Source organism: Ovis canadensis, chromosome 16 (genome assembly GCF_042477335.2).
Source record: "Ovis canadensis isolate MfBH-ARS-UI-01 breed Bighorn chromosome 16, ARS-UI_OviCan_v2, whole genome shotgun sequence".
NCBI classification, from domain to species: Eukaryota; Metazoa; Chordata; class Mammalia; order Artiodactyla; family Bovidae; genus Ovis; species Ovis canadensis.
The window spans coordinates 35,832,335-35,846,291 of NC_091260.1; the positions used below are offsets into that span (position 1 = coordinate 35,832,335).

At 42.4% G+C, this 13,957-nt stretch overlaps 1 long non-coding RNA gene and 1 other non-coding gene across 2 annotated transcripts in view; one reads left to right on the top strand and one right to left on the bottom strand.

The window, feature by feature from the left end:
- The window catches only part of LOC138421988 (uncharacterized), a 293,130-nt gene extending 288,344 nt beyond the window's left edge, over positions 1-4,786 (top strand). The window contains exons 6-8 of the long non-coding RNA XR_011249699.1: positions 1,217-1,338; positions 3,635-3,729; positions 4,263-4,786. This is a non-coding gene — a long non-coding RNA (uncharacterized lncRNA). The remainder of the gene's footprint in view (positions 1-1,216; positions 1,339-3,634; positions 3,730-4,262) is intronic.
- A 3,595-nt stretch (positions 4,787-8,381) lies between these two features.
- LOC138422065 (U6 spliceosomal RNA) lies at positions 8,382-8,485 on the bottom strand. The gene has a single exon (XR_011249737.1). It is a non-coding gene; the product is annotated as a U6 spliceosomal RNA (small nuclear RNA).
- Positions 8,486-13,957: the final 5,472 nt, after the last annotated feature.

Genomic DNA, 13,957 nt, shown 5'->3' on the forward strand with positions numbered 1-13,957 from the left:
TTTTAAAGTTATAAGCCAGAGCTACCACTGAATGGTAATCATGATCGCAAGCTGCTGTTTTTTGGAATTGTAATCTCTTTAAGCAATGATCCAATGTTACATGAAGAAAAGCTGCTGGAGTGAGGGTTGGGAACAGATGCTGCTGCAGATCTGAACACAAGCCAAGGACTGTTTACACTCCTTCCCTGTCCCCTCCCATCTCATCAGGAGCAAGACCCTTCTTTTCCAGGTAGAAGGAACTCGTGCACCATCAATATTGGTTTTTGGTGGGGAACTCTGGAAAGAGAATCTGTGCCTATCTGGGGACTGGAGAGTGTTAGGGCCTTGGTTCCAACAAGCCGCCTTCCTATAGTCACCCCAGAGGAAGATCAGAACCCACACAACACACTTCTGCTTGGCTCACAAGCCCCCCCCTTTCAAGTGACTTCCAGAAACACTTCCTTAATTTATTTAACTCTTAGGAAAAAAATAAAACGTAGACAGTAGGTTCTAGTGATGATAGTTTCAATCCAAAACAAAGAGGCTGTGTGTCAGACTGTGGGAGGCAGAGATGCTGATGCCTAGAGGTTGCTCCTGGGCTGCAGAAGGGAGGCCGAGCCAGCTTCTCCTGTCTTGTTACTTGGGTTTCCCCACTTGCCAAGAGGAGCAAGCCCCACTCCTCTCCTGACCTCCCCCTTACTTTCCCTTCTGACCAATCCCCGCCCATATCAGGGCAGACAGGTGGGCAGGCCCTCTGGGTCAGATTTGGGTGAGTCAGGTATCTGAGTGACCTGACTCTAGGAAATATGAGGGTGGTGCAGAGGGAGGGAGCGGAAGTCTCAGGAGTGTCCCGCTAGTGCAGGGTGCGGTGAACAGGCGTAAAGAAGAAATACCGAAGCAGGGAGACCACTGAGTGCCGTGCAGCGTAAAAGACCCAAGCAATGGGCCTGGAGTCTCCCACCAACTGGCTCTGTGATCTTCTCCTCCTTGAGTTTTTGTTTCCTGGAGACTGGAAAAGTGCCATTTAAACTCGGCTGTTAGCTAATTCTTTGTGAGCTGATTTTGAGTCCTTTGCTGTGTGTGGGTCTGGTTCTGCCCATGTCTCTCGGTCATGAGTTCACTGGCCCTATAGAAGTCAGCAGGGAAGCTCATGTGTGGCTGTTGCAATAAGAATCTGATTTTAGTTGCCGTTATTTTTCAAGCATATTAAATGAATATTTTGTCTATTGTTTTTCAGTTGTTGTTTTAGCCTAAAAGTATGTGCTGTGGAGTTGCACTTAGCCTAGGACATGGCCTGTAGTATGGATGGAAGGATGAGCTCCATAAAAATGATAAGATCTCCTGAAATTATACACTGGTGTACGTATACATTTATATGTGTGCATATATACAAGTGATGCTAGTGGTAAAGAATATACCTGCCAATGCAGGAGACTCAAAGGACACAGGTTCGATTCCTGGGTCGGGAAGATCCCCTTGACGAGGGCATGGCAACCCATTCCAGGGTTCTTGCCTGGAGAATCCCATGGACAGAGGAGCCTGGTGTGCTACGGTCCATGGGGTTGCAAAGAGTTGGACATGACTGAAGTGACTGAGCATGCACACATACAAGGACTCACGTGCATATATGTATATATGTGTGCTTGTGTAAAACTGGGTTTAAATAACATACCACTTTTTTTTTTTCACAAGTTCCTGTGTGTTTTCCTCTTTGGTTTTATTACAATTTTGTTATGTTCTATTTATCTCCATTACTTTCTGGCCTCATTGATGTCCCTGTCTGTATCGCTGCTCAAAGCAGAATTTTAAGAACACCTTAAGGTGTTTTTAAATGAAGCCAGTAAACAGCTTTAGCCGACACCTCCAGCATGACACGGTGAGACAAGCCAACACAAACAGGGAGTGGGAGGTTTGCTGACAGCTCTGGGCACAGAGACCTCAGGACTGGTTTGGTGAGGCAGACTCAGAATCAAGCAGTGACTCGTGGAGAAGCCAGGGAGAGCTTAATCGTGTTGGCTCTTGTACCAGCTCCCTGCACAAGGAAAGGAAATTCTAGAAGAGGCTGAGCCCTCTTTTAGTCAACGCAGGAGAGGAGACATGCACGACCAGCCCAACTAGGGCAGGAACGCTGGTATACAGATGCTAACTCAGCACCTCCAGTGTGAGGTCTCAGGCAGTGCTGGGCCCACCTTTCTTCTTTTGGGTTTGGTGTCTGGGAGCTGTAACTAAAACTCCAACACTGTCCTGTGTGCTAGTTACAATATAGATTGGGCCACTGTGATGACAAGATTCCCAAACAAAGTGGCTTCAGTAAGAAAAGAGTGGTTCTTTCTAATATATAAGCTCTGGTATCCTGTCCAGAGTCGGCTGGTACCTTGCAGACCCTGCTTGTAAAATGCCTTGCTCCACTAAATGTTCTTCACTTGTCCTATTAAAAAATGAAGCTATTCCACAGCCATACAGTAAAGCCTTAAAAATCCAAGAGAGTTTGTGGAAAAATAAAGGAAATAGAGACAATCAAGCACTCATCGCAGGGGATGTTGGCAATATGGTATAGAGGTTACATGAAGCTTTACCATACTCATTATCATTGTTTCCTCTGCAACTTCCCAGACTGTGAGCTTGGTCAAGTTACTTCTCTGTGCCTAATTTATAAAAAGATGATAATAGTGTCCACTTTGCAGTTTGTTGTAGGCTTGCCTGTATTCATGAGTTAATACATGCGAAGTTCTTAGAACGGTGTCTAGACCACAGTTAGAGCCCAATAGTGGGTACTCTTGATACCCTACCTTCATAAACTTCAGATGAGTATTTTTTGCAAGCATTTGTGACTCTGTCTCCAGCCTCCCTCTGGCCTCTCAGGATGTGTTCTGCTACATGCAGGGCAGATCATAAGTGCTGCGAATTTAAAAGATAGCCAGTTGTTCTCAACCAGGAGGCTAAGCTGTCTTCAACAGCTTTCTTGTCTCTTGAGAGACAGTCCTGAGATGTGTTCTCTACGGTTCCACAGACGTCCATCCCCAGGGTGATGGAGCTCTGGTTTCCCACATTAGAAACCAGCTCATTGACATATTATGTATTGCTTCCTTGCTTCCCATGGTTCGTCTCCCCACCCTCCTGGTCTTCCTGGTATGACCACCCACATTAACTACTTGCATTCAGGATCAGCCTCTGGGATATACCCCCTAAGACACATTCTTCTTACTACACACTTTTGTCCAACCATGATGATCTTAGGATGCACTCTGATCCTGACAGCCCTAGCTCTTCCCTTTTCATGCACCTCTAGCTCTTGATGTTCTTTTTCTCTCTTTAACATCTGCACCAGGATGAGACAAATACAGATTACACTCCTCAAACCTCCCCCCACGCTCCCCACCCCTGACACAAAGGTATATACTAAATTCCATGAAAACCACAAAGGAAGTGGAATATTATGGCAAAGAATATTCAATGTCTTTGGGGCTTGCCGCCCTGCCTAACTTCCTGCAGATTTTTTCTGATTTCTCTTGGGAACCGCACATATGGCATATTGCTTAGAATTGTGCCTGGGTTGTGACTGCATTAAATCTGAAACATGGGGGAGGACCCAGGTACACAGCTCTACATCCTGTTGTGATGGATAAGCATTCTCTGCATTTCCTCCCTGGGGCAGGGAGAAGATGGAAGTGTTTTTCATGAAGACAGGAAATATCTTCACTACTACTTGATGAGCGAGATGGAATTATCCTAAAAGAGCAGGTCCATGGGGTGAGGAGAAAAGATATGTGGGCTGGATTGTTAATGAAATGATTAAACAATAATGCTCTCTGTGGCCACACCCTACTATTTTACACAATGGGGGAAAAAACAACTTGGCAAAATAAAATCAATGTTGGCTTCTTTAAAATGTGCAACCATTTCACTGTTACCCGTGTGCAAGTCCCAGTGCCAAGAAATCCAAAGATACTACAGGTAGTCCGCATTTTGTAGGGTTCCAATATATGTGAATTTCCGTCACCGCAATTGAGTTTAGTTAAATAAAACCAGTCCCCTCTAGCAACATGGTTCAGATTTCAGTCACCCTGGTATCTGAACTGTGGGTAGCTGCATGAAGTACAAAGTGTGCTGCTAGCTCATCAGTGCACATATTTAGGGAGCTCATCACCTCCTCAATATGCACCTCACCATCACAATCATGTCACTCCTTTCACACTCTGTTAGTGATTGGTCACTGGGCATTTGTTATTCCATTTACCCACAAACAGCAAAATGTGTTGTTGGGTTGCCTCCTTGTCTTCCAGTGATCACCTGTGTGCCATGTTACACAAATGGATAATCAATGGAATGAACTGCCAACAAAAATGAAAGCGAAGAAAGAAACAAAAGGTGATAATTCAGGAAGGAAAATTCAAATCGAACGTAAATTACGTTTAGAAAATCCAGCTGAGCATGGGAATGTTGACATTGGAGCCACTCTGGTAAGTGACCAAAGAGCAAAGGAATTCAGGAACTTATTGCCATAGTGCAGAAAATGAAAAAAGATGATGTCTCAGGGGAAGTGACACCACCACCAAAAAAAAATAATCCCTCCCCTAGCCCTCCCTCCCATGCACACATATTAAAAGGACTCTTGGATACATCATGATATTAAAAATACAAAGGATAAAATGGTGGAAACATCCAAATTTTTGAAAGAGACGGACAATCTACCAAAGCATAGAAAAGGTATTTGCTCTGTATTTTGTTACATGACGAGAAGGCAAGCACTGTTCTAATTACTCTACATGACATTTTTGCAAAGAAATAAAACACTTTAGTTCTCAATATTTCCAATCTATTTGTGTGCTGAATATTTGCTTTATTGATTTTTTGTTTCTATGTGCATTTATCCCTGACAGTGAAAGAGTTTTTACCATTTTCCAGAAGCTTTGCATATTTTATTTGTTTGCACTGGATCTTAGTTGTGGCATGTGGGGTCTAGTTCCCTGACCAGGGATTGAATCCAGGTCCCCTGCATTGGAAGCTCGGAGTCTTAGCCAGTGGACCACCAAGGAAGTCCCAAATTTTATTTCTAATTCTTGTAACAGTGCTGTTTGGTAGATATTGCTATGCCTACTTCATGGATGAGAAAATGAGGCTCAGAGGGCCAAGTAAATTTTCTGAAGCTCTAGCTGCTTTCATACATCTGTTTGATGGTAAAATCTATGCCTCCTTGCCAAATCAGGGTCCTTTATTTGGCTGACATTTTTATTCACATTATGAACTAATGAATAATTTTCTAGCTTTCTGTGTTTTAAAATGCTTAGAAGCACAGACTAATAATGATCAAAAACATGGTTAATAAGAAAACAATGCAAACTTAATATGTCATTTAATCACCCTGAGCCTGACTAGCTCATTTTATAGGAGGTATATTGAGTCCCTTGGACAGTAAGGAGATCAAACTAGTCAATCCTAAAAGAAAACAGTCCTGAATGTTCATTGGAAGGACTGATGCTGAAGCTGAAGCTTCAATACTTTGGCCACCTGATGCGAAGGACTGACTCATGGAAAAGACCCTGATGCTGGGAAAGATTGAAGACAGGAGGAGAAGGGGATGACAGAGGACGAGATGTTTGGATGGCATCACTGACTTGATGGGCATGAGTTTGAGTGATCTCCGGGAGTTGGTGATGGATAGGGAGGCCTTGAGAGCTGCAATCCATGGGGTCTCAAAGAGTTGGAGACAACTGAGCAACTGAATACATCAAAGTTTAAATGAGATAGATAAACGCACAAAAATCTTTCCAAGTTATTAAAGGAAAGGTGCCCAAGTTTTAAATGCTCTTTTCCTAATATCGCAAATAAAAAGTTTTATTTCTTTTAGTTACTTTTGTTACCATTTTTACTTTAAATATTACAGAAGAGTTAAAAACCTTCAATATAATGAGTGCTTTTGCACTCACAGATTTTAATGTCTATCTCAGTTAAGAAAAGGCGGAGGAGGGAAGGCTTATTGTTTTGCCAGGTTGATATGGAAAACCTAACACTCATCCAGCATTCTTCGGGAAAGGAAGTGGAAGTCTCCTGTATCAGATATTTTGGAAAGAAAGCAGCACCGAATAGGCTGGAAGTTCCAAATGGGCTCTTTCCAAAAGCACTTTTATTGATTCTTGTTGAGTCCTCGTGGAATTGAATAGTTGCCCATATTATTTGTATTCTGAGTCTGACACTACTATCAGTGATTTTCTGAGGATTTGGTGGTGATTTTTTTTGCTGCCGTGTGTATGTGTCTGTGTGTGTGTTAGGAGTATCACCAGATCCTAAGCATTTATGGAAAATTGCCTTCAGGGACTGTTAACTCTGGACTCACTCCAGGCCACCAGGTTTGTCCTAGATGGCTCCTTCCGACAGGCGGACAAGGTACGGTTCATCCTCAAGGATATTTCAGATCACTATACACCTCATTGGTTTATTTGCTCCCAGCGACGACCTGAAAGTACCCACAAAAATTTAGATGCTGCAGCCATCTTGTTCTTTCTGCACCAAGAGAGACCTCCTTAAACGGCTTCTAGGAAAGAAAGTAGAAGTGTTTGGCTGGGACAGCTGCAGCTTGACTTTCTCACAAAGTTCAAAGGGTTATTTGGTCAGTCACGCCCTCCCGTAACCTGCTTTTGTGCGGCCACAATTCTAACTATAGGACTGCCTAACCCTCAGATCCCTTTAAGGAAGGTGCCTTCAGAGCACAGCTCAGCTGAGGGGAACTTTCTAAAAAGAAGTGACCATTTTCCTCTTTAAGAGGGAAAAAAAAAATGGCATGGAGTCAAACATCAGTAAGTATACAGTTGGTTCTATTTACATGACACACTTTGAGTCCTGCCTTGTATACTGAACAATAGTTATCTCCCCTGCACAGGCTGTAACTGTGAAGTGTGGGTGCTTCAAACTTGCCTACTGGAAACCGGGTTCAGGGCCCTTTCTCTCTCAGCTGTAATAACATTCACTATGATGTAAGTCCCACCAACATCTTTCAACCCAGGAGGAAGTTTGGTTTGGCTGATTTAAACTTAAAATAGGAAAAGAAAAGCTTGTTTTCTTATCCTTCTTCGACTAGCCTGCGATTTTAAATTAAGTTGTGATCACCTATATTTATTTATATGTGGAAAATGTTATCTCACACATTGATCACAATCTTTCACAGACTTTGATAAGATTACAGATGATCTAACCGTGTATGCTAAGTCACTTCAGTGGTGTCCAGCTGTTCGAGATCCTATGGATCCTATGGACCCGCCGGGCTCCTCTGTCCATGGGATTCTCCAGGTAAGAATACTGGAGTGTGTTGTCATGCCCTCCTCCAGGGGATCTTCTCGACCCAGGGATCAACCTGCATCTCCTGCATTGCAGGTGAATTCTTTATCACTGAGCCCTGGGGAAGCCCCAGATGATCTAGGAGATTATTGTGAATTGTTTCCATGCATGCTTATTTATTTTCTTATCTGACTCTTTCTCTGTGGATCAAAGCCTGTGTAAAAAAGACAGTTTTTGGAGAAACTAGAATAACAATATCCAACAATAAAAGGACAGTTGGGATAGTTGCGTTCAAGAACGGCAGAAGCTCGTGAACTTTTTCTTACAGTATCAGATAGTATAATTTTAAGCTTGTAAACATTTGATCTCCCTCACAACTATCTAACTTTGCTGTTGTGATGCTAAAGAGCATAGGCAGTGGTCTGTGGTTAAGCTGGGATCCAACAAAACTTGTCATCCAAGGCCCAAGTTTGTCCCGTCTTTCTTCTCTCCCATCCTTGGCGCATTGGCTTATGTCCCAGCGGCACAGTCTCAAGGTGGCTGCCCCAGTTCTAACGCTGTATGTAGGGGCAACAACATCTGGAAGAAGAAATAAGACTCCCTCCCACCATGTGTTTCCTTTTAAGAGTAAGACAGTCTTTCCAGGAAGACCCTTCCATCTGCTAGACCATGTCTATTTAACCAGAACTGGGACAGAACATTTCAAGAAGGGTTTGATCTATGTTAGTTGCCTGCAGCTTCTCTGACACCAAACATGGTGATGTAAAACAACAGAAATGTATTCTGTCCAGTTCTGGAGACCAAAAGTCCAAAATCAGCCTCGCTAGGCCAAAATTAAGGTATCATTAGGGCCATACTCTCTCAGGGTGTTCTGGGGAGAGCCCCTTCCTTCCTTTTCCACTTTCTCATGGCTGTTAGGATTCCTCAGCTTGTGGCCATATCACTACAACCTTCAAATCTCTCTTTGTTCCATTTTCTTTTTTTTTTAATATAAATTTATTTATTTTAATTGGAGGTTAATTACTTTACGATATTGTATTGGTTTTGCCATACATCTTCGTTCCATTTTCAAATCGCCTTCTCTTCTGTGTGCCTGTGTGAAATCTCCCTTTGCCTGCCCCACCCCTTGTTTAAAATATGAATGCTTCACAAATTTGCATGACATCCTTGCGCAGGGGCCATGCTAATCTCTGTATTGTTTCGATTTTAGTACATGTGCTATAGAAGTAAGCTCTGCCTCTTTCTTGTAAGGACACCTCTTTCTGTAAGGACATTTAGGGCTCACCCATATAATTCAGTGAAAATGGCTTATCTCAAGATGCTTAAATTAATCACATCTGGAAAGAGCCATCTTCCAAATAATGTAACATTTACAGGTCCAGGGATTAGGATCTTATGACTTTGTGGATCATGATTCAGGCAGCTTCCATCTTGGAGAACTTTGTCAAAATAAAAACTTTGTTAAAGTAACAGCCATTAAATCAACTACCAGCAAGAAGGAACTACCATGATTCTTTTTTAATACTAATCAAGATTTGCTTAATTCAAATAATAGAAGTGTTGGCCTAAAAATGTTGGAAATCAGGCATGGGAAAATCTGGAATATGACTGTTATATAGGCAAACATCAGTATCTGCTATAGCATACTCATGCGCAACTATTGTGTTTAGCAAGAGCTTACAGTGACTTAAGAAAATAAATTTTGTGAAGTAATAGGAAGAAAACCTTTTATCTATGGTATGGTCACAACAGAGAATGAAATTCTCTTGTGCATTAAAAAGATGGAGACAATACACAATACAATACACTAGTGTTTCCCTGGTGGTGGTGGAAATTGGGGTTATTGACTTTCTTTTCTCTTTTTTGTATTTTCAAAAATATTTATGAAAAGTATATATATCTATATATAGCTTAAATTAAAATATTTTAATAAGAAATCAATAGTACTGTTATATGATAATACTAGAGTATTTTTAAAAGATAATATCAGTTTATTTTGCATCATGTCACTTAATTTCTCTATCTCATTTAGTTTACTGTATCAAAATTATACAGAATAGCCATAGACCCCAGCTACCCACTCCAGTATTCTAGCCTGGAGAATTCCATGGACCATATATATAGTCATGGGGTCGCAAAGAGTCGGACACGACTGAGTGACTTTCACTCACTCCACCCAGATAAATGCTTCTGCTTTCAAAAAGACCTAGAGCCCCTACCTTGTCATTAGAGTTATCTTTCTGAAACATGGGTTGTGAAATCCACCATGCATGCACATATGCTAAGTCGCTTCAGTTCTGACTCCTTGTGACCTTATGGACTGCAGCACGCCAGGCTCCACTGTCCCTTGGGATTCTCCAGCAGGAACACTGAAGTAGATTGCCATGCCCTCCTCTGAGATCCACCTTGCTTCTCATCAAAAATGTTTAATGTCTTTTTGTCGCTTTTGAAAATATCTTTTCTTTTCTAACTCTGGCACTTAGAGTTGTACCTCACAGAGTTGTACTTTTCAAAGTCCCCGTCACCAGATGCCCCTCCAACTCAGTCATGTTCTTTTTGCTCTGCCTTGACCATTTATGGTCTTTCTCAAGCTGATCTCTACGCGGGGGTTCTCCCTGTGGTCCCAGATGGAGGAGCAGCTCAACTCCACCAGGGATCTTACTAGAAATGCAAATTCTCAGACCTCCTGAATCAGAAAGTCTGGGGGTGAGCCTCCTCATGCAAGGCTTGACAAACCCTCGAGGTAATTTCAATATATGCTAGAGACTGGGAGACTTGGGGTTATCTAGCTTTGCCCTACTTTCTTTATTATTGCATTCTTACATCTGTAGCAATCAACATTACTAGAATCACCACTGTATTATTCATCCTAGAGAATTAATTTGTCAATCAATTTTACAAGTATATATTGGGCCAGCAATTGGCCTTCTAAACAAATAACATACCTATATTCCTATGATTTTCTTGCTCTATCAGTCATTTTTCCTGTAGGTAAATATTTCTTAGCTTGTTTTTATGTATTTTATGCATATGAGTCAATGAACCAGGGCAAGGATGAACACACTTTCTTAACCATCCTCTGGATCACTTATTCTAAAATCATCAAACGCCTACTTTGAGCAAACATTGTCTATGATTCAAAGCCATTCCTTCAGCTGCAGTTCATTGAACAGGCCTGGTAATACATGACCATCCCTCTGTCTCTTCCATTTTCCTCAACTAAACCAAAAATATACCCTGAAGAATCACGGCCATTCTGCCTAAAGGCCCAAAAGAGAGTTCCCCACCAGCTTTGCTTGTAGTTTTATAACCTCAGGCAGATCATCTTTCAGTAGAGTCTTACATTCATCATTGTGGAAATAGAGATGGTAGAGGATTTTTCCTTTGATTATATGGATTCTCATGGGCTAAAATCTTTGAGCTTCCACAGAGCTCAGTGATAAGGGAGGGTTCGGTTCAGGTCCTACTTTTTTCTCCACTGTCATCTGAAGGAACTGTGTTTTGATCTCTGATCAACGCCTAATCCCATGGCTGGCACATATGTGTGTGTGTGCTCAGTACTCAGTAGTGTCTGACTCTTTGCAACCCCATGGACTATAGCCTGCCAGGCTTCTCTGTTCCTAGGCTTCTCTGGGAAAGAATACTGGAGTGGGTTGCCATTTCCTCCTCCAAGGGGTATTTCCAACCCAGGAATTGAACCCATGTCTCCTGCATTGGCAGGTGGATTCTTTACCACTGAGCCATCTGGGAAGCCAGCTGGCACATAGTGAAAGCCAAGTAAACAATTATTGGATAAATGAAAGAAACAATGAAAGGGATGGAAGGGTGGAAGGATGGAAGAAGGGAAGAGTGAGAGGGATGAGGGAAAAAGGATGGGAGGGAGGAAAGAAGGGAGAGAGGAGGAAGGCAGGGAGATGGCAACATGTAGATCAGACACAGCTTCTGATCTGGGGAAATGCTTAGGGAAGACAGGTAGAATTGGAACTCTAATACTTAGTCTCTTATACCTAACCTGTGCCAACAGCTAACTAGCTAGGTATGTTCCAACAGTAAATTAACCATTAGTTCTCTCCCTGGAGGATGTTTTTGGCAGCTCCTCCCAGGTGCAGAGGGTGAGGCCTCTCTGAGAGTCCGAGAAAAGGGCTTTGTGAATTGTAAAGCAAAATGCAGATGGTAATTAACTAACGCATCACAAGCAAGGACAAGTCTCCTGAGCAGTCCCAGGAGAGACGGTTTTGCCTTTTTTTGGTCATTTGAATTCTCAAAATTGTCCTCAGCTTATACAAAATCAACCTGAAATGATCTGTGATTAAAATTTCCCCTCTGAAAATCTAAGCAACTTGGGTATTGTAGGAATTGGACCATTTGTAGATAATTTATGAATAATACTCGCTTTTCAAATAGCCTCTGTCTTCCCAAAGAGCCCTCTGTCCTGTCAGTGGGACTGCTGCCAAGGCTGAAACTGCTAAACTGGGCCAGAGACACTGAAGTCACTGGTGTCTCTGATTCTTCTAAGAATTTGGGACACTTTATTGAAGCATTTGTTTTTCTTCATATAAAATGTAGGCTAAAAAGTTACTAGCTATCTTTATGCTGGGAAAGGCTTTCAAAATTGCAATCCATGTGATTCACTCAGCTTTTGCTTTGTCTTGTTGTTGTTCAGTCCCTCAGTCATGTCTGACTCTTTGCCACCCCATTACTACAGCACGCCAGGCCTCCCTGTCCTTCGCCATCTCCCGGAGCTTGCTGAAACTCATGCCCATTGAGTCAGTGATGCCATCCAACCATCTCATCCTCTGTCACCCCCTTCTCCTCCTACCTGCAGTCTTTCCCAGAATAAGGGTCTTTTCCAAAGAATCAGCTCTTCTCATCAGGCGGCCAAAGTATTGGAGCTTCAGCCTCAGCATCAGTCCTTCCAACGAATATTCAACCCCTAAAGGGTTGATTTCCTTTAGGATGGACTGGTTGGAGCTCCTTGCAGTCCAAGAGACTCTGAAGAGACTTCTCCAATTCCACAGTTCAAAAGTGTCAACATCAGTTCTTCAGTGCTCAGCCTTCTTAATGGTCCATCTCTCACATCCATACATGACCACTGGAAAAACCATAGCTTTGCCTATATGGACCTTTGTCAGCAAAGTAATTTCTCTGCTTTTTTATACACTAAGTTTGCCATAGCTTTTCTTTCAAGGAACAAGTGTCTTTTAATTTCATGGCTGCAGTCAGCATCTGCAGTGATTTTGGAGCCCGAAAAAATAAAGTCTCTCACGTTTCCATTGTTTCCCCATCTCTTTGCCATGAAGTGATGGGACCAGATGCCATGATCTTAGTTTTTTGAATGTTGAGTTTCAAGCCAACTTTTTCACATTCCTCTTTCACCTTCATCAAGACTTTACTTTGTTTACTGCTAAAATAATTGAAACTGAAATCAAATACTGAGCAGAACCCAACATATCCTGGTCGCAGTAATATTCAGGGGCTTGAAACAATGACTAAGCCCTCTGCTCCTTTTTCACAGGATTCTGTGGACATGAAAGGGAATCAGTAATATCATCTTTTCCTCTCCCTTTCTTTCAGGTCAGTTCTGGCGGGCACAGTCTTAGCCTGTGTTTGCATGTGCCTCTGAAAGGCCAGATCAGCTGTATTAAACTGAACAGTGGCACTTTGTAGTACCAAACCAGACAAGACCACGCAGAGCTGAGCTGCCTGGGGAATGATGCCTGTTCTTATATGTCGATCAGGCTGTCATGTTGTTATTTTTTTCCTTGCTTCTGCTGAGCAGGAGTGATGGAAGTCTCATGGTTGTTCACACCCTGGGATTATGATACATTTTATTAGCTCTCAATACTGCTCAAGGAAAGGCAAAATTTTTAAATGGTCAAGTTCAAAAGAGAGCATTGCTAGCTGTGATCTCTGTGTCTCTGGCAAAATTCCACCAGGTCCACTCCCACATCCAAAATGCACATGCAGAGCCCTCCCCGGCCACTGGCTGGGGGTGTCTGAGTTCACACGTATTCCTGCAACTGGCTCTGTGGACTAGAGAGCCACATTACATTGCTCCTCAAAGATCCACTAATGGCAAGTGATAAAATGGATTGCCTGGTGCAGAAGAGAGTCATATGGACTTAATTGCATAAGAAACAAGAAATTTATTAAGCAGGGCTTTTATGGTGTGGAGGTGAGAGCTTTTTCATTTCAGAAGTTATACAGCATAATATACAGAGCTGTGCTATTTCAAATATAATGGGCATGTGTAATGTTGAGAAAGAACACATACCCATTTCTGAGAACATTGTTCAGCTTGGAAAACATCTTAAAAAGGAGCTTCACAGTGGAACTCTTCTCTGCTTCTCTCTAAATCCCAGAGAGTTGTTCTCTGTGTGGTGTCCATCCTCCCTCTTGTTCCCCTTATGTTTTATAGCGTTGGCTTTCTAAAGGCTGGAAAGAAAGTTCCTAGGGATGTGTACCAGCATTCCTAGGAGGAAATACATGTATACTTTGAAACACTATTTCATATTGTAACAGAATGCCATAACTTGAGAACCAATAGTAAGGCCACCATTTTCATAATATAGGCAAAGAAGGTAAAGTTTGATAAGTTCTCTTTGCTGGGGTGAATCTGCACCATGAATCTCCACAGAGGGCCCCAGTTAGGGGTGGAGGTCTCATCTTCCTTGGTGGCTCATGTCAGGATTTTCTTGGGTGGTCA